Source organism: Hyaena hyaena, unplaced genomic scaffold (genome assembly GCF_003009895.1).
Source record: "Hyaena hyaena isolate Hyena2069 unplaced genomic scaffold, ASM300989v1 scaffold_778, whole genome shotgun sequence".
Classification (NCBI taxonomy): domain Eukaryota; kingdom Metazoa; phylum Chordata; class Mammalia; order Carnivora; family Hyaenidae; genus Hyaena; species Hyaena hyaena.
The window spans coordinates 399,806-427,089 of NW_024081411.1; the positions used below are offsets into that span (position 1 = coordinate 399,806).

General features: G+C 40.1%; 1 protein-coding gene across 1 annotated transcript in view; it reads right to left on the minus strand.

Annotated features, from left to right (window-relative positions):
* The window catches only part of SORCS3 (sortilin related VPS10 domain containing receptor 3), a 584,073-nt gene that overhangs the window by 114,299 nt on the left and 442,490 nt on the right, over positions 1 to 27,284 (minus strand). The gene's annotated exons all lie outside the window — the stretch shown is intronic.

Sequence of the window (27,284 nt, forward strand, 5' to 3'; positions counted from 1 at the left end):
GTCTTTCCCAATGGTTGACACTTTCTATGAGAGCAGGGACTCTGTATTTGGTCACTGTGCTCTGTGTACATACACACCTAATAAGTATTTGTAGAAAACAGAAGCTATGACATGGGATGGACCCAGGATCTATTTATTCTGCCTTAAAAAAGTTTTGAATCCAATGCAATCATGACATGATTGTGAAATGAATTTTTTTTCTGAATCTAAATAATTACTATTGCTCAAAATCTCTTGTTACTTTGAAATTAATTTCACCTCTGATCCAAGCACATTTTTTTTTCCTTCCTACTTACAAATTTATGCACTGAGCAGGTATGTTTTGATCCATTCCATGTGCAAGTTATTTAAAGGAATCAGAGGAAGAATTCTATATTGGAAAGTGAGAAATCCTGGGTTTGAGTCCCAGCTCCTCTATTTGATGGCTAGGGGAGTCAAGCTCTGTAATCTCACTTGGGGAGGAAAGGAATCCTACAGGAACCTGTAAACGACTCTGAGAAATGGTCTGGCCTGGGCTTGTTGAAAAGTCCTGCCAACATGGCACAGTTCTGCACATGGCTGCTCTCAGGCCAATCACCCTAACTTGGGGGGAATTAATATTCACAAGAGAAGATACCACAGACTCTTCAGAGAAAATAACAGGACAACAATAGCAACCCGGCCACTGTGCTGAAGAGACAATTAATGGAGGCACCAGCTCCGTTCTCACCAAGCACTTGCTGGAGACAGGCCAGCCCTCCCAATCCAGTCCCAACCTGGCGCCCATCCACAGCGAGGAGCAGGAGAGGTGTCACATCTCTATTGAAAGCCACCCATCGCTCCTCACTCCAAGAGAGGGCTTCTCCCACAGTCCCCCTTGTTCTGCACAGATTGGAAGACCACAAAGCAGGCACAAGCCACCAGGTAGAGCAAATGTTAGAGTCTGTGGGGAGGCAGAACCTTGGGAAAAAGTTGGAGCAAAGACAGGCTATGAATCGAGAGGAGAGACTGGTTTCATCCCCAGTGTTGAGTGCTATACTTACATCTCTATTTCTTCATTAGAGCCATACATGTTTTGTATTCCAGGACTTTTGGTTTGTTTGTTTGTTTACTTTGGGTTTTTTTGTTTGTTGATAAAGACATCCGTTCTGAATCTTATATTGTGCTGCAGTGGCTTAGAGATGAGGTATTCACACATTAAGATCAATGAGATGTTGAGTAGTTTTTTCCTTTTTAAAATAAATCTCAGCTGCATAGAATCAGATTAAAACATAATCTTTGGGAAATCCTGCCATTTGCAGCAACGTGGATGGATCTGGAGAGTACTATGCTAAGTGAAATAAGTCAGTCAGAGAAAGACAGATACCATATGTTTTCACTCATGTGGATCTTGAGAAACTTAACAGAAGAGGGGGAAGGGAAGGGGGAAAAAGTTATAGAGGGAGGGAGGCAAACCATAAGAGACTCTTAAACACAGAGAACAAACTGAGGGTAAAAGGGGTGTGGGGAGAGGGGAAAGTGGGTGGTGGGCATTGAGGAGGTCACTTGTTGGGATGAGCATTGGCTGTTGTATGGAAGCCAATTTGACAGTAAATTATATTAAAAAAAATATAATCTTCGGCACTAGACACACAGTCACCAGTAGTCCTTGTTTGATCCTATTTGTTTGTTTAATTTCATTTCATTTATTTAAATTCCAGTCCAGTTAAAATAAAGTGTTATATTAGTTCAAGGTGTACAATATAGTGACTCATCAATTCTATATATTCCTCAGTGTTCACTAAAGTAAGTGTCCTCTTAATCCCCTTCACCTATTTCGCCTGTGACCCTACCCACCTCCCATCTGGCAACCATCTATTTGTTCTCTATAGTTAAGAGTCTATTTTATGGTTTTTCTCTTTTTTTCTGTTCATTTGGTTTCTTTCTTAAATTCCACATATGGGTGAAATCATATGCTATTTATTTTTCTCTGACTGACTTATTTAATTTAGCATTATATCCTTGGATCCATCCATGTTGTTACAAATGGCTAGACCTCATTATTTTTATGGCTGAGTAATATTCCATTATATACATATAAATATTTTGTCTATATACATATATATGTACACATATATGTACATATATACCACTTCTTTATCTATTCATCTACTGATGGACACTTGGGCTGCTTCCAGAATTTGGCTGTTGTTAGTCATGCTGCAGTAAACATAAGAATGCATATTATCTTTTTGAATTAGTGTTTTAATTATAAATTATAAAACCAACACATGTATACCTGTCAACCCAAGAAATGGAACAGCAGTGTTTGAACTTTAGCTGCATCAGAATCACCTGGAAAGCTGCTTAAAATTCAGACTGCTGGGCCCCACCTACAGAGCCTTTGAGTTCATCAATCTAGGGTGAGGTCCAAGAAGTGTCTTTTCTAATGAGTTTCCAGATGATGCCAATGCTGCTGATTTAGGGACTCCCTCTGAGCAGGTCAGAACTAGAACTTCAAATGACAACTGACATAACACCCCTGTGACTCTGTGTCCTGCACCTGTCCTGAGACCCTTAGCTCCCTCTGAGATGTACCTATTTTTGTCATTTTGTGTTCACAATGATGTTAAAGTTTCCCGTTTGAGGTGAAATTCCTATTATGTAAAATTAGTCATTTTAAGTGGTATAATTCTTGGGACGCCTGGGTGGTTCAGTCAATTGAGCATCTGACTCTTGATTTTGGTTCACATCATAATCTCAGGGTTCCAGGATGGAACCTTGTGTCTGGCTCCACACTGTGCATGGAGCCTGCTTAAGATTCCCTCTCCTCTCTCTCCCCCTCTCTCTCTCTCCACCCCTCTCTCCACCCCTCTCTCCAGCTTGTGCTCTCTCCCTCTCAAATTAAAAAAAAATAAAAATAAAGTGTACAATTCAGTGGCATTTAGCACATTTGCAATGTTATCTAACCTCTAACCAGTTCTGAAAGACTGTCATCACCCCAAAGGATACTTGATACATAGTAATAAAGTTTTTAACTTCCAAAATATATGTTCTGGTCAATGATCATATGCTTAAAAAGCAGCTCTCTATGGGACACCCAGAATGTCATCAAACTTGCCTTTGGGAAGGAAACTGGCATCAGAGTAGGCTAGTCCTGTCACTGAATGCCAGCTAGAGCTCAGCAATTAAAAGAAGCTTCTCCTAAAAAGACCCAGTCAGCTCCACAAGGGAACAAGATGAGAGCACTGCCAAGCATCTGATCAGCACCATAGAACTGGACTGGGTCCGTTGAGGTTTCCAAATCACCAAGAGTCAAAGGAGAACAGAGAGTTCCCCTCAATAGAGTGACTGGCTCCATCGACTTGGGAATTCAGCCTAGCCATTCCTGATACAGCCCTGCATAAGCACAGCCTTTCTCTCTCTCTCTCTTTCACAAGCTCACACATACAACCTGGGAGACTTTGTGCTTGAGTAATCAAAGATGGAGATTACACTTCAGGTATACAATGGAATTATCCAAACTACTAAGAGGCTGATAAAGCCCCAAGAGCCCAGATGTTCTTCCAGTTCCTAGGAGAACAGAGTATCTCCCAGTGATACCAAGATAGCTCCTGCAGTTCTGCTTTTGTCCTGGTGATATCTTTCTCCACACCTACTGAGTGCCAACTGATGGTTTAATGTCACTGTAAGACCTATGGGACTGTGGAAGGGTTCGGAATGACACCAGTTCATTTCTCTCCTCTCAACTTTTGAGCCTTGTTCTTTCTATTTCTACAACCCTTTCAACATTTTTTTTCTTGTGGTACACATATTCCTGTAATCTTCCCTCCATGTCTTATTATACAGTTGCAAACTCCCGGATTCCTAGGCAGTGCTGGTCTTGTGGCAAATGATTAGTGAATACATAATGAGAAAAGTAATGACACAACGGTCATTGATTGAGTTCATCTACCATGCTCCTGAACTGCATGTAGCCATTATATAAATTATCTAATTTAATCCTCATGACAACCCTTCAGAGACTATAAGGTACTGATTGACTTGCCCAAGAAAACACAAATTTGAACCTAGCAAAGTTTGGCTCTAAACCTGTTCTCCTCTTCCTGTGACTGAGAAGTCTCTCCATTCATCTGACTCACCTCACTATAACAATAATACATTTTCCTGACTCCAAGATATTTTTTAAAAAACATAAAAATCTCTGTAATTGGCATGTGTATATATGCTTATTATTCTTCATATTCCCAGAAAATCTGTGATGACATTGATGGTGTATCTTAAAAATGATGTCTTCATAGAAGAGAGGAGGTGAGGTAATAAAAAGATTGATAATTACTACCACACAAGGAAAGCTTAATACATAGAAAATGGTACAAAAAGCAGTTTAAACACCATCCCTTGTTTGATTCTAATTATGTATTATACAATGTATAGTACCTCTACAGGTCAAGAGGAGATTGAGGCTGAAAGTAGTCAACTAACTTGCTCAACATCACACGTCCCTTCATTGTAACAGCCAATCTGTAACTACAGCCTATGCCTGAGCCCTTTACTAGGAATAAGGGTATCCCCAAAATGCCAGGCACAGGGCAGGGGCTCAATACTCATTGACTAACTAAATAGCAAATCGTGGGGATTAATCAGCTCAACCAGAGACACTTTGAGTTTGATTTCCTCCATTGTTTAGTGACCAAACCATGGATGTACAGAAGAACTCTCCATTCCTGCCCAGTCCCTAGATGGTTGCAGAAACTTATCTCTAGGACTCCTCCTTTGGAGCAGAATCCTCACAATGTTGGGATGATACAGCTGATACATTTGCTGCCTCTCCAATACTATTTGCATGGCTCTCTGGCAACCACACAGGAAAAGAATAAAGTTTAGCGACTATTAATCTATTTTGATGAACTTTTCTCTTCCTTACAAGCAAATCTGCTGGCATTGTAAATCCCAGAGATTATTACCACTTTCCTCTTCAGTGACACCTTTTATTTTACATATGATGAATGTCATCCAATTATTTGCTCTGAGCCCATCCGTCATGCTAAACACTGAATTAGCTGGGTCTTTTCCTCACTAATGACTGGCTCGTTAATCTGATTTTCTGGATTTCCATTTTACAGGTTTAATTGGGCTCCTGGCCAGTGAAAATGATTCCTTTGGACAAATTCACTGGCCATTAAATACATATGTCTCTTCTGACTTGTTCCCATTCTTGTTGTAACGAAGTCTAACCTGACATATCCTTTTTTTTTTTTTTCATTCTTCCTTGCTTCTGGATGACGGCTTACCCTGAAGGAGAGAAAGAAATCTGCGAAGAAGAAGAAGAAGAAGAAGAAGAAGAAGAAGAAGAAGAAGAAGAGAAGAAGAAGAAGAAGGAGGAGGAGGAGAAGGAGAAGGAGGAGGAGGAGGAGGAGGAGGAGGAGAAAAGACAATGTAACCAAAGGGTCATGTTGAGCCTGAGTCGTGTTGAGCCTGAGCCTGTTTCTGACATAGATGGAAGAAAACTTGTAATATCTCTAGGACTCATAAAAGGGCATGGAGGAGGGCACTTTGGGGATGATCACTGAGTGTTATGTGGAAACTAATTTGACAATAAACTATTTGTAAAAAAAAAAAAAAAAGGGCATGGTAATTGAAAAAGAGAAGCAAAAATTAACATTTTTGAGTGTCTACTATGTTGGATGCTTTACATTCATGATATTATTTATCCACACTATTAATTTTTACTATTACTATTATTATTGTTAGGAATACTATTAGTACCCTACAAGGCATAAATATTAAGGGCATTTTCTGAGTATTTATTATATGCCAAGCACTGTCCCTCTGTACATACTGGCCTTCTATTTTATGTTCAGGTGAGAAATTGACAAGTGTGGAAGTTATACAACATACTCAAAGACACACAGCAAGTAAATAGTGAAGCTGCGATTTGTGCTCAAATTTGTCTGACTGCAAAGCTCATGCTGGTCCCTCAGGCTATGTCAGATTTCCAAACTTCTGGGGTAGAGAATGGATCCCATGTCACTTGACTTCCAATTTCCTGGGTAAGATGCCTGGCAACAAGGCAGATCCTTTTAAGTAAGGGATCATACCAGTTTCCCCACCCTGAGACATCAGTGTCCTATTGTTGGACAGGAATGAACAGTGCTGCTACTGGAACTTGTGAAGAGGAGGGGCCCTAGTGCTAATAAACTGGGCTTGCACAAGAAATGTAGGAAATGGCATTTAGAAGGTTTGTCAGCTAGTGGAACTTGTAGGGCCCAATACAATGTGAACAGTCTGCCTAAACCAGAGAAGTGGCCACCTCTTCAGGTACATGTCTATGACTTCCCACACAGCCTCTGTGGCACTCCTTCCTCCTTAAAGAAACAAAAGCGAACCACACAGCTGTTAGGATGCACAATTAACTTTTCCAATTTCTTTGCTCATTAATTCTATTCAGATTATTTAAAGTAAATCTTGACATTGTTAGGCCGCTCTCTTCCTCTCCACCTACATATTTCCTTCAAAGATCACATTTCTATTTCAAGAACAAAGAAGCAGGATGCTGACTTCTGGACCACAAGAGTCAATAAAGAGCTGTAAGTCTCATCAGAAAGTTGCTCGCAGCGTTGGGATGGCCCTGGGGGCTCCTGCATGGCAGGTTATGTTGACTCTGTCTTCTTAAGCTCATTTTCCAAAAATGTTGTGCTAAGGCACCACACTACGTGTCTGAATCAAAACTGTGGGATGACATTTGGAACAACATGGCATCTTACCAGCAAGTCATCTCCTCTGCTAGACCATTTAATGTTGAATTTAGTGTTTGTCAAACTGGTATTTGCTCATTTTATGTCCTGGAGGCTGTGTGATATTAATGTAATATGCAGTTTTATCTGCCTGTTTCTAGAAAGAGTGGGTCTATTACCTACTACACATACACTGTGCTGAAGCTGAACCTCCTTTGAAACAGATTTGCACATAAAATCTTTTATTGGGCCCCTAACATAATAAAATCTTTTACTAGGGCCCTAACATAACAGCCCCAAAATAACCTCACTGAGAACAGATTTCAAATAAGATAGTTGACATCGAAGCCAATATTGTTCTTTCAATTTGTAGTGTGTGTGTGTGTGTGCACGCGCGCGCGCGTGTGCATGCGCACATGTGTATATGTGTGTAGGGGAGGTGCTAGAAGGAAGATGTAAACTGAGGTTGCTGGCACACTCGCCAGCCAAAACATAATGATAAACAATTGTCACCTTCCCCAACCTTACCAAGAAACTCCCTGGAACCTTCACTGCCCATTCGGAATGATAGTAAGGGAGAGAAAAGGTGGTGTGTGAGAAAAGCATGGGACAAAGACCTTGTGTCTACACCATACACAGCACTAGAAGAAGTATCAGTATGCCTGACTCTTAGCCTGTTTTGTCAAATACAATAAGGGTCTGGACTTGATAAGTTCCCCATTACATATTTTCAAAGAAGACTCTTCCTCTGATTTTTTAGCATTATTGTACTTTGGTTGGGATCCCAGAATCGTGTTTAAATCCTGCTTCTGTCACTTGCTGGCTTGGTAACCTTGTATAGGTAATTAACTTTCCAAATTCTTCTTCTGGAAAATGGAGACATCAATACTACCTATTAACATGTTATTATGAGGAGTAAACAGAGTATACCATATAAAGAGCTTTAGCCCTGAAGCTGGCACATACTAAGTACACATTGCATATTACTTGCCCCTGCTGATCTACAGGCACAGACACCTGCACCAGTATAACATCTTGGGGGTCTAATGGGGATTGACCACGACCATGGTGGCAGTTTATATACACAAACTGGAGGCTTCAGGAAGTGCTGATGCTGTGCACCACAGGGACAGAGGATTGAAATTCTTCTTGTTGCCCTCAGGAAGGATGACTTTGTGGAGAAGACACATATGGAGACCACAAAGCCAACATATTCTGTGCTAGAGATTGAACCTTAATGGCTGTAAGCTTTATCTTTGTGTTCTGGTTTTCATGACTTAGAGAGAGGACAAGAAGTTCTTGGACTGCCCATATGACCCTTCAGGATGAAAGTCCTTTGCCTCTTCTGGGTTTTTTTGTTTGTTTTTGTTTTTGCAGGGGGAGGGGAAGAATAAAAAGGCAAAGATGAGTGTAGAAATAAAAAAGCACCGATAAATAAAAAAGCAACTTGAGTTGTTGTCTTGGAGCACAAAAGTTGGAGCATCTTGATACTCCCAATCAATATATTAACAGCTAAAAAGCTAAAACCTAGACTGACTACTTTGTCCCAGAGCTTCATTAAAAAAAAAAATCGCTACTCATAGGATGTAAGTCTCTAACATAAAGAGACATGATAAAACTCATTACTAAAACATCTGCCCCTTCATTTCTCAGAAATGGCCCTGTTCCTTGTGGACTGTGAGCTTAATATAATTTTGTAAAAGATGGGAGTGTGGAGGCTAGAGTGGATATTATAAGGAACCTCGCTTCTATCATCTTCCTACACTTATGTAAGTTTTCTCTTCAACTTGAGACCTCACGTCACCTATTTCCTTTGTATAGGTAGATGTTACAAGGTCAATTAATTGACTGAAATCTTCCCAAGCCAACACTAGCCTCTGCCTTTTTTCTACTATTCCAGAATTTTCTGCTATTAAAAACAAAATAGTGGGAAAGGAGAGGAAGGAAGAAGGGTGTAAGCTGCTAGTATACAGATTGTCTGTGTTTCTAGTTTCAGCTTAACCAGTTATTAGACAGGCAATTTTGGCATGGTAACTAATCTCTTGGAGTTTCAGGGTTATTGTAATATAAAAAGGGAGCAAATAATTACCCTTCTCTTAGGGAGAAGTAAATGAAGTAATAAAATGCTTTCATGTGACTGTAAAGTATTCTATGGCTATAACATTGAGAATGTTATAATTGACCTGTGGTATGTACCTAAAAACCCAAAGATCTTAGAAGTATTTGCACTGGAAAATTGCTATGGACTGAATGTTTGTTATTCCCCAAAATTCATATGTGGAACCTAATCCTACATGTGATGGTGTTTGAAGGTGGGGTCTTTGGAAGGTGATTAGGTCATTAGGGTATAACCTTCATGCATGGGATTAGTGCCTTTATAAAAGAGACTCCAGCAAGCTCCATTGCCCTTTCTACTATGTATCTATGAACCAGGAAATGGGCTCTTTTTAGCCACCAAATCTGCTAGTTGCTTGAGCTTGGACTTCCCAGCATCCAGAACTGTGGGAAATATTCTGTTATCTGTACCTAAGATTCTGTTATATGGTATATCTGCTGCAGCAGTCTGAACAGACTAAGACAGAAATCAAGCTGATGATCCAGATACCCAATCTATTGATTGTGTGGGACACTGAAATTTATCAATGAGGCAATAGCTATCCACAGGCCAATGAGGAATGAATGTAAGAAGAGAAGCAATAAATGGATGGGCAGAGATATAGAATTGTATTTGGCCATACAAGATGAATGGTAGCCACTTAGCAAATGATTAATTTTATTATCATTATTATATGTTCAAAATATTTTATATACCATAAAAGGGCACGGCAAACAAAGTCATTAATTTTCTAGAGGAGCAGGGATGACTCCTTGGGATGTGGGATTTCCAGACGGCCTTGGAAATATGTTTGGACTGCTAGATATGATAGCAAAACTTTGCCAGCATGGGATGTGCCTGCCTCATGAGTGAAGTTTGGGACAGCAGTGGGCAGATTTAAACCATCTGTCAAGTTGTTTCTCAAGAAACACTGCGACCTCCCATAAGAGAGCCATGAATATTTGTGAAATGCCAACTGCCACTGGAAGCCTCCCCATTGCACTCGCCATCATGCCTCTCCCACCCTTCAGCAGAAGCACCACCACTGGAGAGTCAAGCTCTGTGCTCACATTTTGGATGTACTGTCTGCTCTCATGCACAATGACCACATTGAGAAGGTACTATGCAGCCCCAAAGTGGCAGAGCCTGGATTCGAACTTGGCTCTCAAACTACCTGACCACATCCACTATGTTGAGCAACCCTGAACAAGCCTAAGGTGTCTCCTATGGAGCCTTTCCAAAGAATGACTAATTGAAGACCAATTACCTGGAGGGACTGAAAAGGCTCCAGTATCAATGTATCAGTGGGAATTCATCTTTTCTTCCTCTGAGTTTCAGGGCTCTTTGTGGCCCTCTTGCTACACTTACCAGCTGCTGTGCTGAATTATGGGAAACTGGGTACCTCTTAGCTCTCTTAACATAGATAGTGCATTATATTCCCATTTAATCCTCTAATAGTACGTAGCACACATGTCAGAAGAATTAATATTTGTAGAGTATGCTATTATCTGCCATTAGTTTTTATTACTGGACTGAATCCCATTTGGTCCGAGCACAACCCTGTGGGGAGGTCTCAGTACATCCCCATTTTATTTATTTATTTAAAAAAATTTTAAGGTTTATTCATTTTTCAGAGACAGAGAGAGACAGAATGTGAGACAGGAGGGGCAGAGAGAGGAAGAAACAGAATCTGAAGCAGGCTCCAGGCTCTGAGCTGTCGGCACAGAGCCTGACATGGAGCTCAAACTCACAGACTGTGAGATCATGACCTGAGCTGAAGTCAGACGTTCATCCGACTGAGTCACCCAGGTGCCCCTCACTACATCCCCATTTTAGAATTAAGGGGTCTCACTTTGGGTCACTTTGTTACTAAACGGTGAGGCTCAAAGCCAACCACAGAACTTCTGACTTGAAACCTTAGGTTTTTTTCACATTGCCAGGCTGCTTCAGTCTGTGCCTGCTGAGTCAAGATCAGAAAAACACAAAGTGGAGATAATTGCATAGGTTTTCACAAGTGGGTCGTGATTTTACATTAAATACTCCTGTAAGTGTTCGGCAACACCACAACATGGAAAACCAGGGGCAATAAGAGAGTGTGCTTCCCTGTGAGAAATAGAGAAGCAAATTACAAGATGTTCTTTCCCACCTACTGCTGAATCCACATACTAATTAAAGGTCTGGCCAAATTCACATCATTCCTTGAATGTTGCTCGTGTTTACACATCTCATTATGGATACTGGCCCCAATTCTACCATATGTTACATTTATCTAAACTTATTCAGCACTTTTGTGCCCAGGCTGTATCAGGTACCATGGGAGTCACAGGACTGTGACCTCATGGAGTTCACCATTTCTTTGTAAAAACAAGCCTAGCATAGAAGATGTACCAATGACAATATAATACCAGTGATAATGCTATGGTACCCTGAGCATGGTAAAGGCTAGATGCCACAGAGGAGAGAAATACCAGCTCAGAACCACAGTAGTTTACTTCACTTATATTTCTGTACTTTCTAGAATTACTGTGAAATCAGTGCACACACAACATACACACAATGTAATATAGAGTATATACATATATATGCATATTTGTGTAGTGAATACAAATGTAATATAAATATTATATATGTTTGTTATATATATACTATGCAGTCTCACTTTACTGGTAAGTTAACTGACATGCACAGGAACATGCAGCTCCAAAATGGTAGAGACTCAATTTGAACTTGGCATATATATATATGTATATGTATATATATGTATATGTATATATATATGTATATGTATATATATGTATATGTATATATATGTATATGTATATATATGTATATGTATATATGTATATGTATATATACATACACACACATGCATACATGTATATGCACATATATACATATACATACATACATACATATATATATGAAGGACTTGAAGTTGGCTTATATATATATGTATACAAGTATATATATATCAGTATATATATATATGTGTGTGTGTCTGTATATATATATATATATATATATACTTATATGTGTATATATATATATATATATATATACTTATATGTGTATATATATACTTTCTGTTTGCTGAATGGGATGATAGATTTAAGGATGGAACACTAGAGAAATCAGGATATAGGTGAAGTGTTCCACAGAATCAAAGGAGGGATGGAAAGAAAAGGTGGGGATAAGGTGGGGATGGATCCTGAAAAAAGAAAAAGATCATAGCAAATTTGAAGGGTTTGCAGGATGTGAAATCCAAGGAGGCGGGTCACTGGTTGTTGGTTCCAAAGAGGTGCCTTGGAGGAATGCCAAGAAACAGTGGGTGTGTGTAGGTTTTATTAAGTGTTTTTGCTGTGCAGTATCTGACACAAACACTCTGCTTCATTTTTGCTTGACATTTCCAATAAAAAGTCTACACCACATTGCTCAATAATCTTATTAAGATTTTATTTATATATTTGTTTCTCTTTGCAGAGGTGGTTCATATCAAGGATGTAGATCTGCTTCAAGAAAATGCCCAAGACTTATAGCTGGGTTACCAGAAATTTATCTTTCTGAACCTTTTTGGTCCCTTGTTTAGTTCTTTGTTGAGAAAATTAACACAGGGCCTTGTGTCAGGAGCATAGACCTGGATTCCAAACCTCCCTCATCCCTACTGGCTATTATGGATCTTGGGGGAAAATGGTTAGCTGCTTCCAGACCCCAGTTTCTGGTTTTCCAGAACCTCTTATCTGTTCATCCTCAAACAGGTAAGGCACACTCACAACATATGGGCCCAACACATGCCAGACACAAAGTTGGGACTCAACACTGTCACACCTCTGTGTTCCTCATTCCTTCACATCCTAGGTCCTGGTGTCCTCAGCATAAGGATCTTCTTCAACTCTTATATCCAAAGATTCTATACTGCCAGTTTTGGGATCATTCAATGATCCCACAAACATGTTGTAGGATGCTACTTTGTGTTAAAGGTTTCTGCTTACTTACTACCTCTTACCTTACACTGTTCTTGACCCCACTGCCTCAAAATATAAGAACATTTAGGTTGTGACTCTCATTTAAATAGCAGAACAAGTGTACTGGTATCACACGATCTAGGCCAAAATCTCCACTCCACTCCTTACTAGCTGTGTGGTCTTAGGAAGACGATTTCACCTCTCTGTGCCCCCTCAGGGAAACAGCGGCAAGAGTGGGACTTAGCTCATATAATATCATAATGCCAAAATGCATTAATACTATGCCTAGCTCACACTAGCCACTCAATAAGTATTAGCTCTTACTATTATATGTAATTGAACTACAGATTATTCAATAAGAAAATTAGCCAGGAGGTAAAAATCACAGAAAGAATGTAAAGGACAAATCTTAAATAAGAAAATGCTGAGAATCACAGTACTTCTTATACAGAAGGGTTCTGCATAAGGTTCAATCAACTTTACAAGGGCTCCTATCAGACATTTCAGAGGAAGTAAGGAAGCCACTACTTCCATGCCTTCCCTCCCACACACACAGAGAATACCTAAGAAGCAATTACATAGCAGAATGAAATAATAAACACAATCATATTAAGAGCACTTTGATTATTTCTTCATCCTGCAATCTGGAAGCAATCGCCACCTGGGGCAGGCAGTAAAACTGCAGGCGTTTATTCCAGAGAATCGGACAGAAGGCCTTGGGTACGGCAGACTCTCCATTCTAATTGTGTTTGGTAGGATGTGGACTCACCACTGTGCATTATAACAAGGTGTGCCTCCCTTCAGCAAACATTTTCTAGAGAAGGAGGTGGAAGCGATCTTGCCTAACCTCTAGAGTTGGCAAGGCTTGAGGGAAGGGGAAGTGGCTCAGTTCATGGTCCCATCACATATACACATACACACTGGATTAAAGAAAAACAAGGAAAGAGGGAATGAAGATTAGAGAATCAGACCATTTTAAAGCCCAAGAAGCATGGAGAGGGAAAAGCCAATCAATTTATTTTTTTTTCTTTTTTTCTATTTCACAACAGATGTTTCACTTGCAGTTCCAAATCTAATAGCAGTTGGTGTAGTAAAGATGAAATTGGAGGAAGAAAAAGAGAGGAAAAAAGGAAAGGAGGGAGGGAGTCAGGCTGGCAGAGGAGAAGTGAATCTCTAGTGCCTCTCTATCCGGGCAGGCTTTCTCTCACTGGCTTCTGCCCACTGGGGACAGGCAATAGATCTTCCCATCTCACCTGCCTTGCAGTTCTGGGCTCCTGCAAACACAGCCCCCTGCTTGCAGGCATCCCTCACCAGGAAGGCAGGGGTAATCAGGCCCATCCTTCAAACATCTTCATTCTATTACTTTCATAATCGGCTTCTAATGTTCTGTTCGATAGATGTGGGGCCGACCAGACCAAGTGCTTGAACAGCTGCTCAAGCCATAGAGCTATTCTCTGTGCCATTGATCACAAAGACAAAAATCAATCCTGGCTAAGGAGAAAGAAGTTAAAAATAAATTGCTGGGATTGATTTCTGTTCAGACCTTCTGACTCCCAGTTTAGAAAGGGGGAGGGAAGAGTGCATGCGGATCCACCTCTCATGAAATCACTTCATATGTCCCAATCTCGAAAGCAAACTCTGGAGATATTTTACACACACACACACACACACACGCACGCACGCACGCACGCATAGTTTTCTCTTAATTTACGCTCTTATTTTATTGTTGCCTCCTAATAACTATCAGAGATGAGAATCCACGTAAATCATCAACTCCCAGAAGAGGGCTGGGGTTTTCTCATTCACTACAAAATCTCCAAAGTGGGGTCCCTTGGTTTGTGGACTATAGTAATTCCAGAAATATTTATTGAGGGACTGACAGAATAAATGAATTAATGAAGTGTCTTCTTTTCTATGATTGGCTCTTGCAATTATGTTTATTTCATCAATTTATCACAGCATGTAATTATTTTTCTTCTTCACATTGCATAGGTATTATCTCTCTCACTAGACTACAAACCCTTCTATGGCAAGAACTTTTACTTTTTTGCTTTTTAAGTTTTGATCTATTGCATTGTCTCCACCTTATGCCCTCAATAGATGTATGTAAAAAGAAAGAATGGTTCAGCAACTCTCTTAAGGGATGGGCTGCAACCTAAATATTTTTTGTTTTGATTCTAACGTTGAAGAAAGAATTTGGGAAATAGTCTTGAGTAACAGTCCTCTGCCCATTTTAACTAAATGGAGCATCCTGTAGAGTGGGCAGACTTTTTGGAATTGCAGCATTAGAAGGGAACTTTGGAGTCATATACCCCATTGTCTTCCCAACTGAATTCCATGTGATGACTTGGGGGTGCCCAAAATAGGTGATGGAGAGTGGGCAGGAGAGCTCCTATAGCCCCCTGACCCTCTTTAAACTAGATCATTCCACTTGTATCTGTTTTGCATCTTGGAATTCCTTGAACAAGGTTGTATGAGAAGCAGTTCTCACTGTTAAGAACCACAACAACAAAAGGTTAAAAGCTCTTTTTGGATGCAATTCTTTCATGTTCTGACAAGGAAACTGAGCTCCGGGTAGGAAAGGTGATGGCCCAAGGTCAGTGAGACCAGATTTACACCTAGGAATACTGTATTGCCCACCCCCTCTTCCCCTACCAACCTGCACCTCCTTCTGGTGGCACACTGTCTCCTGTCATGGAAAGGTCTCTTCCTTAGAGCACTGGCTGCTCTGAAATTTGGACTCCTCAAGTCAATTTTCTGCTTGGAGACCTGGCTTGAGCCTTGCCTTCTCTAGGAAAGTATCTGTGATCATATCATGCCTCAAGGATCTCCCTCACTCTGAGAAATTGCCTAGCCATTTTCTCAAGAGCTTTTTAACACTGCTCAGAGAGAGTGTCAGGCCACATGGTCCTACCTCCTCACCTAGTCTGAAACAGAATCAGGACAAAAACATTGTCAGGCTTGTTTCCCATTATATTCCCTTCGTTGAGAATAACAGGAACATACTAAGTGCTTAACAAATGGCTGTTGAATGAATGAATGAATGAATGATCAATACTTCTGTCTCAGAAAAAAAACTATCACAGCACTGGATACATAGTAGGTGCTCAATCAAATTAAGATATAATCAGCCACTGGCTCAGCCATTATTAAACTCCAAAAAGAGTTTGTTCTGACTGACCATAAGGGCTTTCAGAATCAGATCCTTAAAAGTTGCTTGCAGAAATCCAAAGTATTTGTTTACCCCATTAGCTAGCTATGGAGTTAAAGGAAGAGCTATTAAAAATTGTAAAAGCCGAAACTCTGAAATAAATAGATATGTATCCTCGTTAGAATGGTAATGGGGAGAGGACTGAGTTTAATAGTCTGTTTCTCAGTCCACAGCCCAACTGTCTTCATTATCAGCACTGTTGTTTTTACAATACAATTATCTTTAATAGGAGAAAGCCCCAGAAAAGAGATCCTCCTGGGAGCTGTGCTTTAGAAGAGGGGGTATTGGGAATCTGCTGGGACTTAGAAAGGGAAGGACAATGGGGAGACCCCACTGGGTCACAACTCAGTAGCTCCTCTGTACCCCAGAATGGAACTCAAGAGAAGCTGTGCCCAGAAACACACAATGGAAACTGGATAATTCATGGCAAGAGGTACATGGTAAGTGGGGAAGGCTGGAGAAAGTGGAGGTGGGGATGGTAACGATGATTAACCATGCTGCCAGTCCCCCAGCCCCTGCACCCTAGTGATGAGTGTTTGAATAATCCTCTAGGCACATGTGAGGGATGACTCTCAGAGGCGCGGGCATGATTACATTGTACTGAATCCCATTAAGCCCTTCTTTGGTTAATGGTGCAGAAAGTTTCTGATCTGAAACAAAATTGAAACAGATTCTGACAAACAGTCCACTGAGCAAGGAGGGAGTTAGGCTCTCCTGCCCCTAGTGTCCACCAAGAATGGGACAACAGCTGCCTCTTTTTCACCTTTAACGTCATCCGGGAAAGTTCCTGGGAACACTAGCTCTTTGGTGCTAATGCGAAGATCTTCCGACCGGGAAAATGAAATGAGAAATAGATCACTGTCCTCTTTGGTTATCCCTTATGAAGCCAAGCAGCTCTGATGTCATGTCCTGACCCTGCCATCTATGGAGCTATAAACCCCTCTGAACTTCAGTTTTCTCCCTTAAAAACTAAAGAGAATAATATTCATCACACCAACATCCTGTGAAGATTAAAGTGGATTTAAAGGAAAGAAAATGCACGCATAGCACACATACATTTGGCATGAAATAAACATGAGACACACAAATGAACTATGACAATAATTTCAGTTTGCTGACTGGTGGGTAATAACTGGTTGAGTGGCTAGATGGAAATAGCATTCTAAAGCATCGCTGCTTTGGAAACAGGAAATTACAGATTCTCCAATAGTGGAAGAGACTGAGAGATGTGTGGCCGATCTCATTCTTTTGGGCTGAATTACAGAAACACTTGTGGACAACATATCCACTTTCTAGACCAGAATTCACAGGCTGCACCTACTTATATAAGGCTCCTGGATAATTAAATACCATGAGTGCCACCCTTCCTGTAAAATATACTGCACAGCATACGTGCCACTACTATTCTTTCTCATGCCCACGGAGACACTACTAATTAACAGCAATAGTCTTTCCTACTTTTCAGACAACACAGCCATCTATGCAGCTACTAGTAATTACTCAAAGGTGATACACAAAATGAAAACAACTCGACACCCTGGGGCCAGACATATCCCATCCATGTACTACTAAAAAAGCAAATACCTGTGTTATGATATGGGGTAAATTATAGAACAATTTTCTGGGATTAAGGAAAAACCTTCCTTGCTATGCTGGCCTAGGAAATAACAAATATTGTAAGTTTCATGGAGCCTCAGCGGATCTCTTGGGAAATAAACAAGTCTTCACCATTTATTAGGGACATGCACAGTAAAGTGCTGAATGGAGCAAAGAGACACCAAGCCTAAAGGATTGATGGGCATTCTGTAAGTAAAGAGCCCCTCCTGGAGCCTCTTTGTCTCAGCAGGAAACACTGGGGAATCATCAGCATCTGGATGGTAATTGATGCTATGCTGCAAGAATCAATGAGACAGGATTGCTCAGAGTGTAGGAAGTGAACAGAGAAGAGGAGCCTACGAAAAGCTCTAAGAACAACCCGTATTTAAAGGGTGGGCAGAGGAAGTGGCACCTGTGTAGGAGAGGAAGAAGAAGATATTCGATGCTGGAGAAGGAGGAGGAGTAGCTGAACCACACATTATGAAAGAGGCAAGGGTGAATGTGCTTCAAGAAAGAAGCAACAGCCAGGAGATCCCAGGCTGCAGACGGGTCAACTAAGTTAATTATTGAGAGGTGCTGTCTAGATATAATTCAGAGACATCTTTGATGAACTCGGCAAAAGTAATTTCAATGTAGTGGACAAGGAGCAAGGCCGTATCAAGTGGGTTAAAGAGAAGGAAATGAGAAAACGCGATAATGAATATAGATAGCTCTTAAGAAATCTGCTTGCAAATGATAGATGGGACATATATAGACAGGAACACAGGATTCAAAGAAAGCTTTCTTGTTTTCTTTTTTAATTTAAGGGTAGTAGATATTTTAAAATATTTAAATACTGATGGGGAGTCTGAAATAGGAAGGAATATTGAAGAGACAGGGGAAGAAGGATAATGGGTAAAGCTAGGTCTCTGAGAAGTCAGAAGGAATGGGATTGGGTGTTTGGACTGAGAAATTTTGTGTGGACATGAATATGATTCTTTTAAATTTCTTGGATAGTTCAATCTATCCAATACTGGATACATCATAGGGATTCCATAAATTTGAGAGTTTTTTAGTATCCTTCCATCTGCCTTGAAATGTAGAGCCTGAAACAAAGGACTTTTATGTAGGTAGTTGTTGTTTTCTGTGGGGGGCTCTTTTGTTCATTGGTTTGCTTGTGTTTGAGAAATGATCCTAAAGAGCAGAAGTAGCAGACCTAGAAAGTAGGAAACAAGGAGGGAGGAAAAGCCATCCCAGGGGGTGTCACTGAACTGGTTATTACTATGAGCAACTGGGGCCCAACCACACTGGGGACCCTTTAAAGACCCACAGGGAACAAGGTTCAGTATTGCCCCCCTGACACAGGAGGAAAGGAGTACTACCCACTGGCTCTAACTCCTATCAGTCTAATTGTCGCAGAGGGTCTTGACACCTTTGCACCTCAAGGTTTGTATCTGCACCAGAATGGCTAAGGGGTCTCTAGTACGTATCCCATTTGGAGAGAAATCAGCCCAGAACATAAAGCAAGAGGTTCACGGTACAACTGAGGCCAGGTGACATGAAGACACCTGTGTGCACAGCTAGCTGCCAAGCAAACAGGAGCCGGAAGGATGTGAGATAGGACCTATGAGATGCTCAGCGGAAAGATCAACTAAACATCATGACCTTCACAATCAGGTTTCTCATTTGTGTTTATACATGGAAGTATTTCAAATACTAACAGCAACTTTTACATCAAGTCACTAAAATCACTGCCTGTACAGGAGACACATTCCAGCAACATGCTATTTAAGGATCTTCCATTAGCTCTAGCTGTTGAAAACAACTCACTTAAGATTCTGAAAGTGCTTCAAGAATATTCACCTGAAGATGTCTTTATTGAATTTCTTTTGAAGACTGTGTCTGCAACTCTTTCATTTTCTTTTAAACTCCTGTGTTGTAAATGTGTCCCTAATGATGAGATTGCTATTTATTTAACATTCAAATCTCTCCCATTAAGGCCAAATTAACATCATTTAAAATATTGCCAAATAGTTTTTCTTTGAATAATTACACTCTATTAATTTCTGCCTCAGGGCTTTTTTTTTTCTTTTTCTTTCAGAAAGATAACTCTAGAGTGGCCATACCAGAGAGGCTTTTCTACCTCCCACTGTGGTGCCTGCACCAGGTTATTACACAAAATATCAAAATCCAGGGGAGTTGGGGACCAAGAAGCTACAATAAGGTACTCAAGAGTCTGGCCAGATAATTAAACCCCAGAATATCTATAGTTACATCGCTGTCATTAGAAGTTGGTTTCTCTGATAACCAGCACTATGAAATGTATGTGGGAAGATTTGATCATGCAAGTATGTTGATCCGTGAGTCGAATCCATGAATAATTACAAAACAAATTTGGGGAAAAGATTTAGAAATCTTTTATGTGACAGGCTCATAAAAACTCCTAAATGAGAATGTGCATGCACAAACGTAGCGAGTCCGGTTTTTGCATGTGGATTAATCTCTTGATCCTTGCCTTTTATAGGACTCTGTAGTTTTCAAAGCATTTCAAAGCCATTCTTATCCCCCTTGATCCATACAAAAACCTTCCAATTCAGGCAGGGGAAGCGATATCATTCCATTCTCAGAGATGAGGAGATGTGCGTTCTAAAAGTCCCAGTGTTCCCTGGCTGGTACGGTGGTGGAGCCCTGACTACAACCCAGGTGTTCAAGTTCAGGGTCCTCCACCCCACATCAGACCACTAGCTGCTTGAATCATAAACTGTCTGAGAGCAGGGACAATGCCTTTTTCCTTTGCCACACTCCAGTGCACCTGGCATACTTCAAGGACCTCAAGAAGTATCTGTTACCTAGCTACTAGTACTTGTTAATTGCTAATACTTCTAGAACATCTTTTCAACTCTTCACAACAGCAACCCGGTTCCAAACTACTGACTGGCTTCTCTGTAGCACTGGAGTTATCCTAGCACTTCTCTTCTGCATGCCATTGGTCTGCGCACAGAATTCCTTGCTACAGAGGGGTCTTCTCTCCTGATGACACCTACACATTACCAGGAGTTCAAAGTGTGCATCTCCACACTGATACTGGTCTAGTTGTGGACATTGAGAAGGATTTGGCAGAGTTAGGATGGCCTTCCCTTCTTTGAATTTTCTGTGTTATCCACACCTCTAGAGTACTGTATGTGTATCTTAATTATGGATCAGTGTTTTCTCTTGTGTTTTAGATATCTGTATTAGAACTGTTTTCTCCCCCTATCACAATTGTACTCACCATGAAACTTTATTCAGTGAGTGAATGAATCCTTATTACACTGAAGGAAGAGAGGATGAGGCAAGGCTTTGCGTAGTTCAGTAGACACACAAATCTCTTCTGATGGCTTATTAGGGCTCTGTTCCTGTTTCTTCATCACACTTCCTAATAGCCAGGGTATGAATCCTATTGCTGAAAGGATTTTACTGCTACCACTGCTGAACTACCTATTTTCCAGGATAATCATTAGAAAAGCTACTCCATAAGGAGAAAAGACAGGATTTCCAACCTTCTTGGCTCAGAACACAGAAACCAACTTATCTCTCTCCCCCTGCCCCTATGGAGGAAAGCCGATTTCTCTTTTATCCATGTGGAACGGAGGCATTTCAGGCAGACACTTTCCCATTAAAACAAGGGCTCTTCTGGGAAAGATTAGCTCCTTTTGATTTCACTATGAAACCCCAGGCCCCCAGGCCCCCTGCACAGAAAAGGCATTGACAGATTAACAAATTTCACAGCTCGGCTGAGAGCTGGAGATCAAACACTAGGTCCCCTTAAGCAAAACCATCAAGATGACTATCTTTACCTCTTTGTCAATAGAAAAATAAAAGGTGAGGCAGAACCTTCGGGGTCTCTTCTGAACTGTAGGAGCCACATGAGTGGTATATGGACCCTTCAACGACACACAAGATACAGATCAAAAATAATCATGTCGAGAAAAAAGAAATGACTGGGCATGGGGAGCTTTCCTTTAGGAGGGCAAAGTTTTTTAAGGGTGAATTTTTTAATACAAAATTAATGTCACGGGAACTTAATTATAAAGTAGTTACCTAGGTATTTGGTTATTAACAATACTCTCAAATGCACGCATATACATTTGTATACAACTCAGTAACAGGTAAACAATTATGCCTCAAACATACACATAACAGTTATTAATATGCAGAGAAAGGAAATGGGACCCCATGTCACATGAATCCCTAAAGGTTCAGTTGTCCACACACAAAAAGCCTGACCTTTGAGCCATGGGACCAACAGTGCTACAAAAAGTCAGTTTTCAAACATTTCTTAGCAGCAGATTGCTTTCGTCAGATGAAAAACACATTAGGCTTGACATACAGAACAAACAAAAGCCAAGGTGTGCTATTTAAGGAGAGATTAAGAGGGCCAAATATCCTCTTCTGTTTTTCAGTAGCTCCTAAGACAAGTTCCCTAAGACTCCCTGTAAAAACTGCCAAGAATCATATTTGCGGTGGGTGGGGGAGAGCCAGAAAGAATGAAGGGATAGACTGGTGTCCTTTTCTGCAAGAATTTTCCTCAGGTGTATGTCTCTGGCGGCACTAAAACAAACTAAAAGATACCAATATTCTACAAAACTAGAAAATTCAAGTGGCTAAATCCCCCAAATTATGAAAAACTAAACCCACTAAAGCCCTTTATGCTCATCCTGTTGTTATTTAGCTGTTCCCATCGGAAGCAAAGAAGAAAATAATATGGCCTTAAGGCTCCCCTTTAAGACCCAAACTATGGAGCGACAGCAAGCATCTTTCAGAAAATACAGAGTTCTCAGTGTCCAGCTCCACCTTAATGGTACTCCCCAGAGAACCACTTAATGGTGTCGCCCACAAGGAGATGGTGCTGGACCCAAGCCTCCCTGCACTACAGCTTCTTCTTCTTTTAAGATCATTCTTTAGCAGCTTGGCGGCAGGGTCAGCAGATGCCCTGATACATGGATGCCCTGATACCTTGCTCAGATATAAATCTGGGGATTTCAACCCTGGAGTGAGAAGCTCCTGCTGGTCTGAGGAGTTTCCGCCCTCACAAAAGGCTTCTGAGGCAGCTTTACTTCCAGGGACAGAAGGGGGACTCCTTGCCTTTTCCTCGCTTCTGTGATAGACATTAATCACTGCAGTGCGAATCTTACCTTCCTCATAAAGTCTTTCCTGATCCCCATTTCAATTTTCAAAGATCATCCCCTCGAAGGGAGATTCAAAACTCACACTGATTTCAGAGATTTCTTTGAGATGGCCTCCAATAATTAATACATATTTTTTAAAATATTTTTTATTTATTTCTAGGAGAGAGAGAGAGACAGCGTGAGCAGGGGAGGGTCAGAGAGAGAGGGAGACACAGACTCTGAAATGGGCTCCAGGCTCTGAGCTGGCAGTCAGCACAGAGCCCGACGCGGGGCTCGAACCCACGAACCGCGAGATCAGGACCCAAGTGAAAGTCGGAAGCTTAACCGACTAAGCCACCCAGGTGCCCCATGGCCTCCAATAATTAAAACAAAAGCAATAAGCAACAGCAACAAATAAATAGATAAAAGAAAGCAACCACATAATCACCAATGGCTGGCAGTAGAGGAGAAAAGGGAGAATAATAACACACAGCTTGATGCAGGCAAGCTGCTACAATTGACACAAAAATGAGTTCTGAGCTTTTTAGCACTGTAAAGAGGGAAACATGAAATTACCTTGATTTAATGAAAGGAAATAGAAAAGGTTCACCTCCTCAGGACAATTTCCTACCTAACTGTCCTGCCACTTTACTCCCTCCCACAACTACATCTGTCCTTGGACAAAGAGATCCCTGGGGAATTATTTTCTCTCACTTTCTTAACTTTGTCCCTGCCTCCCTTCTGCCTGGAATGCTCTTTGGCCTTTACTCACCCAACTGGTATTCCTAGTCAGCTTTGCTGTAAAGCTTGTACAGACCCTCTTCCTGAAGCTCTCCCTGCTTGCTTTAAGAGCAACACGTGCTTTGCACTAACACAGCTCTCATCATGCTACATAATAATTGTTTAGCTGTCTGTGTTCCCCACTGGGCTGATTGTATTTTAATATATTTAAATGAATAAATATAAAAAGGGTACTGAATAATGCAATGGAAAATTGTTGGACAGCAGTTTTATAAAAATGCAGAGACATCCTACATATGGTCATTTCTTGTGTGGTGAACAATTGGTAATTACCCGAAGTTGTCTCATATCGTTAGTTGGGGAAACAAGATTCCCTTGCTTTAAAGATAACTAACTGCATCCCTGAGAATAAGGATGGTGTCTTATCTTCTCAGTTCAGTTCAGTTCAATAAACATTCATTGAGTACCAGTCATTATGCTAAGTGCAAGAGAAACAATGATGAATAAGACATAGTCTTATTCCTCTTAAAGTTTACAGACCTGGCTGGGGAGACAGAATACACGTGGATAAGTAGTCAGCAAAGGAGCTTGGTCCAATCCTGATTAAGGATATCAGAGAAGACTTTCTACAGACAGCAATGTTTAAGATGAATCTAAGGATAAGTTTGTCTAGTAAAGGGACATTCCAAGCAGGTAGACAAATGCAAGAAAGGCATGTTAGGCAAAAAATGACATGATGTGTATATGGAGAACAAACAGGTTTATTGCTTATGGAAGGGTAAAATATAACCAGGAAGATATATGGGGATTCCCATGAAGCTAATGGAGTATGCAAGATCCAGAATGTAGAGGACATTTTAGATGATGTTAAGGGAATTGGATTTTAACCTATAGGTGATGAGCAGCCACTGAAGGCAAGAACATTGATTTTTGTTGTAAATAAATTACTTTGAAAGTAGTGTTGTGAATAGATTGGAAGTGAGGAATGCTGGTCTCCGAATAAGAAAATCAGTTTGTAAGCTTTTGCGACATTTCAGAAAATACATGATTAAGGTTTATAAATGGTTTTAAATAGCCAGTAATAATGGTGCTTCCTTTTTACTCTCATAAATCACCCTGGAGCAACAAGGAAAACAAGAAATAAAAAAAAAAAACCTCAATAGTCAATGAAAATATAACCCTGAAACACAATATACGTGGAAGCCAAATTCAGTGAAAAACAGAGTACCAATAGGCACCAGGGCAAAAATGCCTATGGCTACAAATCTTAGATCAAGCTAGAGAAATAGCATTTTCCAAAGATGACATTTCCCAAGGAGCAAAATTAGCAATCAATTATTTGGAACCTAGGGACTGTGGCCCAGGAATTGACAGTTTATTTATTCTTAGAACTGACTAATGACAAGTAGCTAGAGAGGTGTGGCTGGATAAAGAAGCAGCCAGGCAGTTTTACCTTAGGTGAAGAATTCACTCATAGACAAACAATCTTTAGTTATATGAAACCTCACTGAGAAACAAGGAAGATTCTTGTTAATCTGAAACAGAGTTCTGGTCTGTCACCAAGAGGAATCTCCTCAAATAGTCCAGTAGAGCTCAGGTCATGAAAAGATAAGTAATGGTTAAAAACATAAAGAGAAAAGAAAATCACATAGGAATTGTAAAATACTACAGCAAAATGAGAGAGAAAGGGATAGAAAAAACAAATAGCAGATTCAGAAAAAAATCTGCTTCCATGAAGCAAATGAAAATTGTGCCCATACTGCTATGATAAAAAATAGCCTGTATGATGATGAGTTCACCTCTGTAAGAGAAGAATTCAAAGTAAAAATACAAGAGCTAAGAATAGATATGTTGGGACAACAAAAGTGATAAATGATAAGCTGGGAAAATTCAGGAAAGAAGTTTAATAATAGCAGTAAAAAAATATATAAAAAAGAGCCTGGACACTGCCAAATACCTGTTCAAGGATAATGTGGGTAAGAATTTTCAGTTTTTTTGTTTGTGTTTTTAATATCACTTTGCTCAGTGAATTAAAACTGATTAGAAGGGAAAAAAATAATAACTTTCCTTTGATTTTCCTGTCTTCTGGACACATCCTAAATGTCCTGGTGAAACAGAGCCAAAATAATGAAACTGAAATAAAATATATATTTCAAAATATAAACAGAAACTTCTGAACAATTAAAAAGGAAGGAGAAATTGAATCAATTGAATGAGACTTACATTTCAGGAAAAGGAACTCACACCGTATGATCAACCACAAAACATACAATAACAAAGCAAATAATATTCAAATAAATATTTTTAAAAAGGACTTTTAGATATCAATGGAGAAACAGTTAAGACACCTAACAGGGAAAATATCAGACTGGCCTGACACAATAACATTCAGTAACTTAATGGAGCAAAGTTTTTACGGAAAGCAAATGACAAATGCATTTTATAGTGTGAAAAATAAAATTAAACCTAAAGAGGGAAGCTTTTTTCAACATTCAAGAATTCACCTTTCTTGCAGGATGCCTGAGTGGCTGTCATTTAAGCACCTGACTCTTGATTTTGGCTCAGGTCATGACCTCACTGTTCAGGAGATGGAGCCCCACACTGGGCTCTGCGCTGTCAGCAGCTTGTAATTCTCTCTTTCATTCTCTCTCTTTCTCTGCCCTGCTCCTGCTCACACTTTCTCTCTCTCTCTCTCTCTCTCTCTCTCTCTCTCTTTCTCTCTGTGTCTGTCTCTCAAAATAAATGAACATTTTTTTTCAAGAATTCAACTTTCTTGAAAACATTACTAAAGGGCAAACTTTAGGGACACTTAGGTGGCTCAGTCGGTTAAGAGTCCAACTTCAGCTCAGGTCATGATCTCAGGGTTTATGAGTTTGAGCCCCACATTGAGCTCTGTGCTGACAGCTCAGAGCCTGGAGCCTGCTTCAAATTCTGTGTCTATCTCTGTCTGCAACTCCATTGCTCATGCTCCTTCTCTCTCAAAAATAAAAAATAAACAAAAAATAAAGGACAAACTTCAAACAACCAGTAAACAAATGGGAACACTACAGAAAGGAACTAGATTTACCCATATCACTAAAATCAAAATAAAAGCAGGAATGATGGCTCACAGCAGAATGTAAATGCTCGGAATGATTTAATTAACAAAACTAGAATTGGATACAGGCCATAAATACAGGCTATTTTTTTCTACCTTTGTTCAGCAGCACTTCATAAAATATTTAAGTCTAAGAGAATTGTATTTTAAGATAGAAAAGCAAACAAAGAGATAATATGACCAACCAAAAACAGGTGGTGAAGGAATCTAAGAGAGAGGGAGGAAGGAGAAATGTATGGAAATTGTATCACAGCTCACAAAAGGAAATCAATAGATATTATCCAGAAATAGAAGATCTGCTGTTATATTCATAAAGCTAAGTAGCTAGAACAAATATTCAAAATTATCAAAGAAACCCAGAGGCAGGAAAGCAGGAAAACAGATCATATAGTGAGTTTTGTTTTAAAAAGAAGCGATTTTAACTAAAAACTAAGCATACACTGTCAGAAATAAGACACGTCTATCACACTGATCAATGCGTAACGCTAAACTCACCTATGAGAAGGAAAGGACTCATTAAATACTGATGGCCAAACAATACACATCTGTACTTGCAGTATGAGTAGTGGTTCATATGTAACCCACTCACATTCTTTTACCTTATTTTAAACGTAGTCAATTGATAGTTGCAAATAATAGCATTTAATCTATGTTTGGTGGTTGATGAAATTCCATGCTTTTCTCAAGAGTATTGGCCTTTTGCATTATTTGGGATATTGTTATTCCATTGCTTCCCAACTCTCTCATTTTTTTATTTTGTT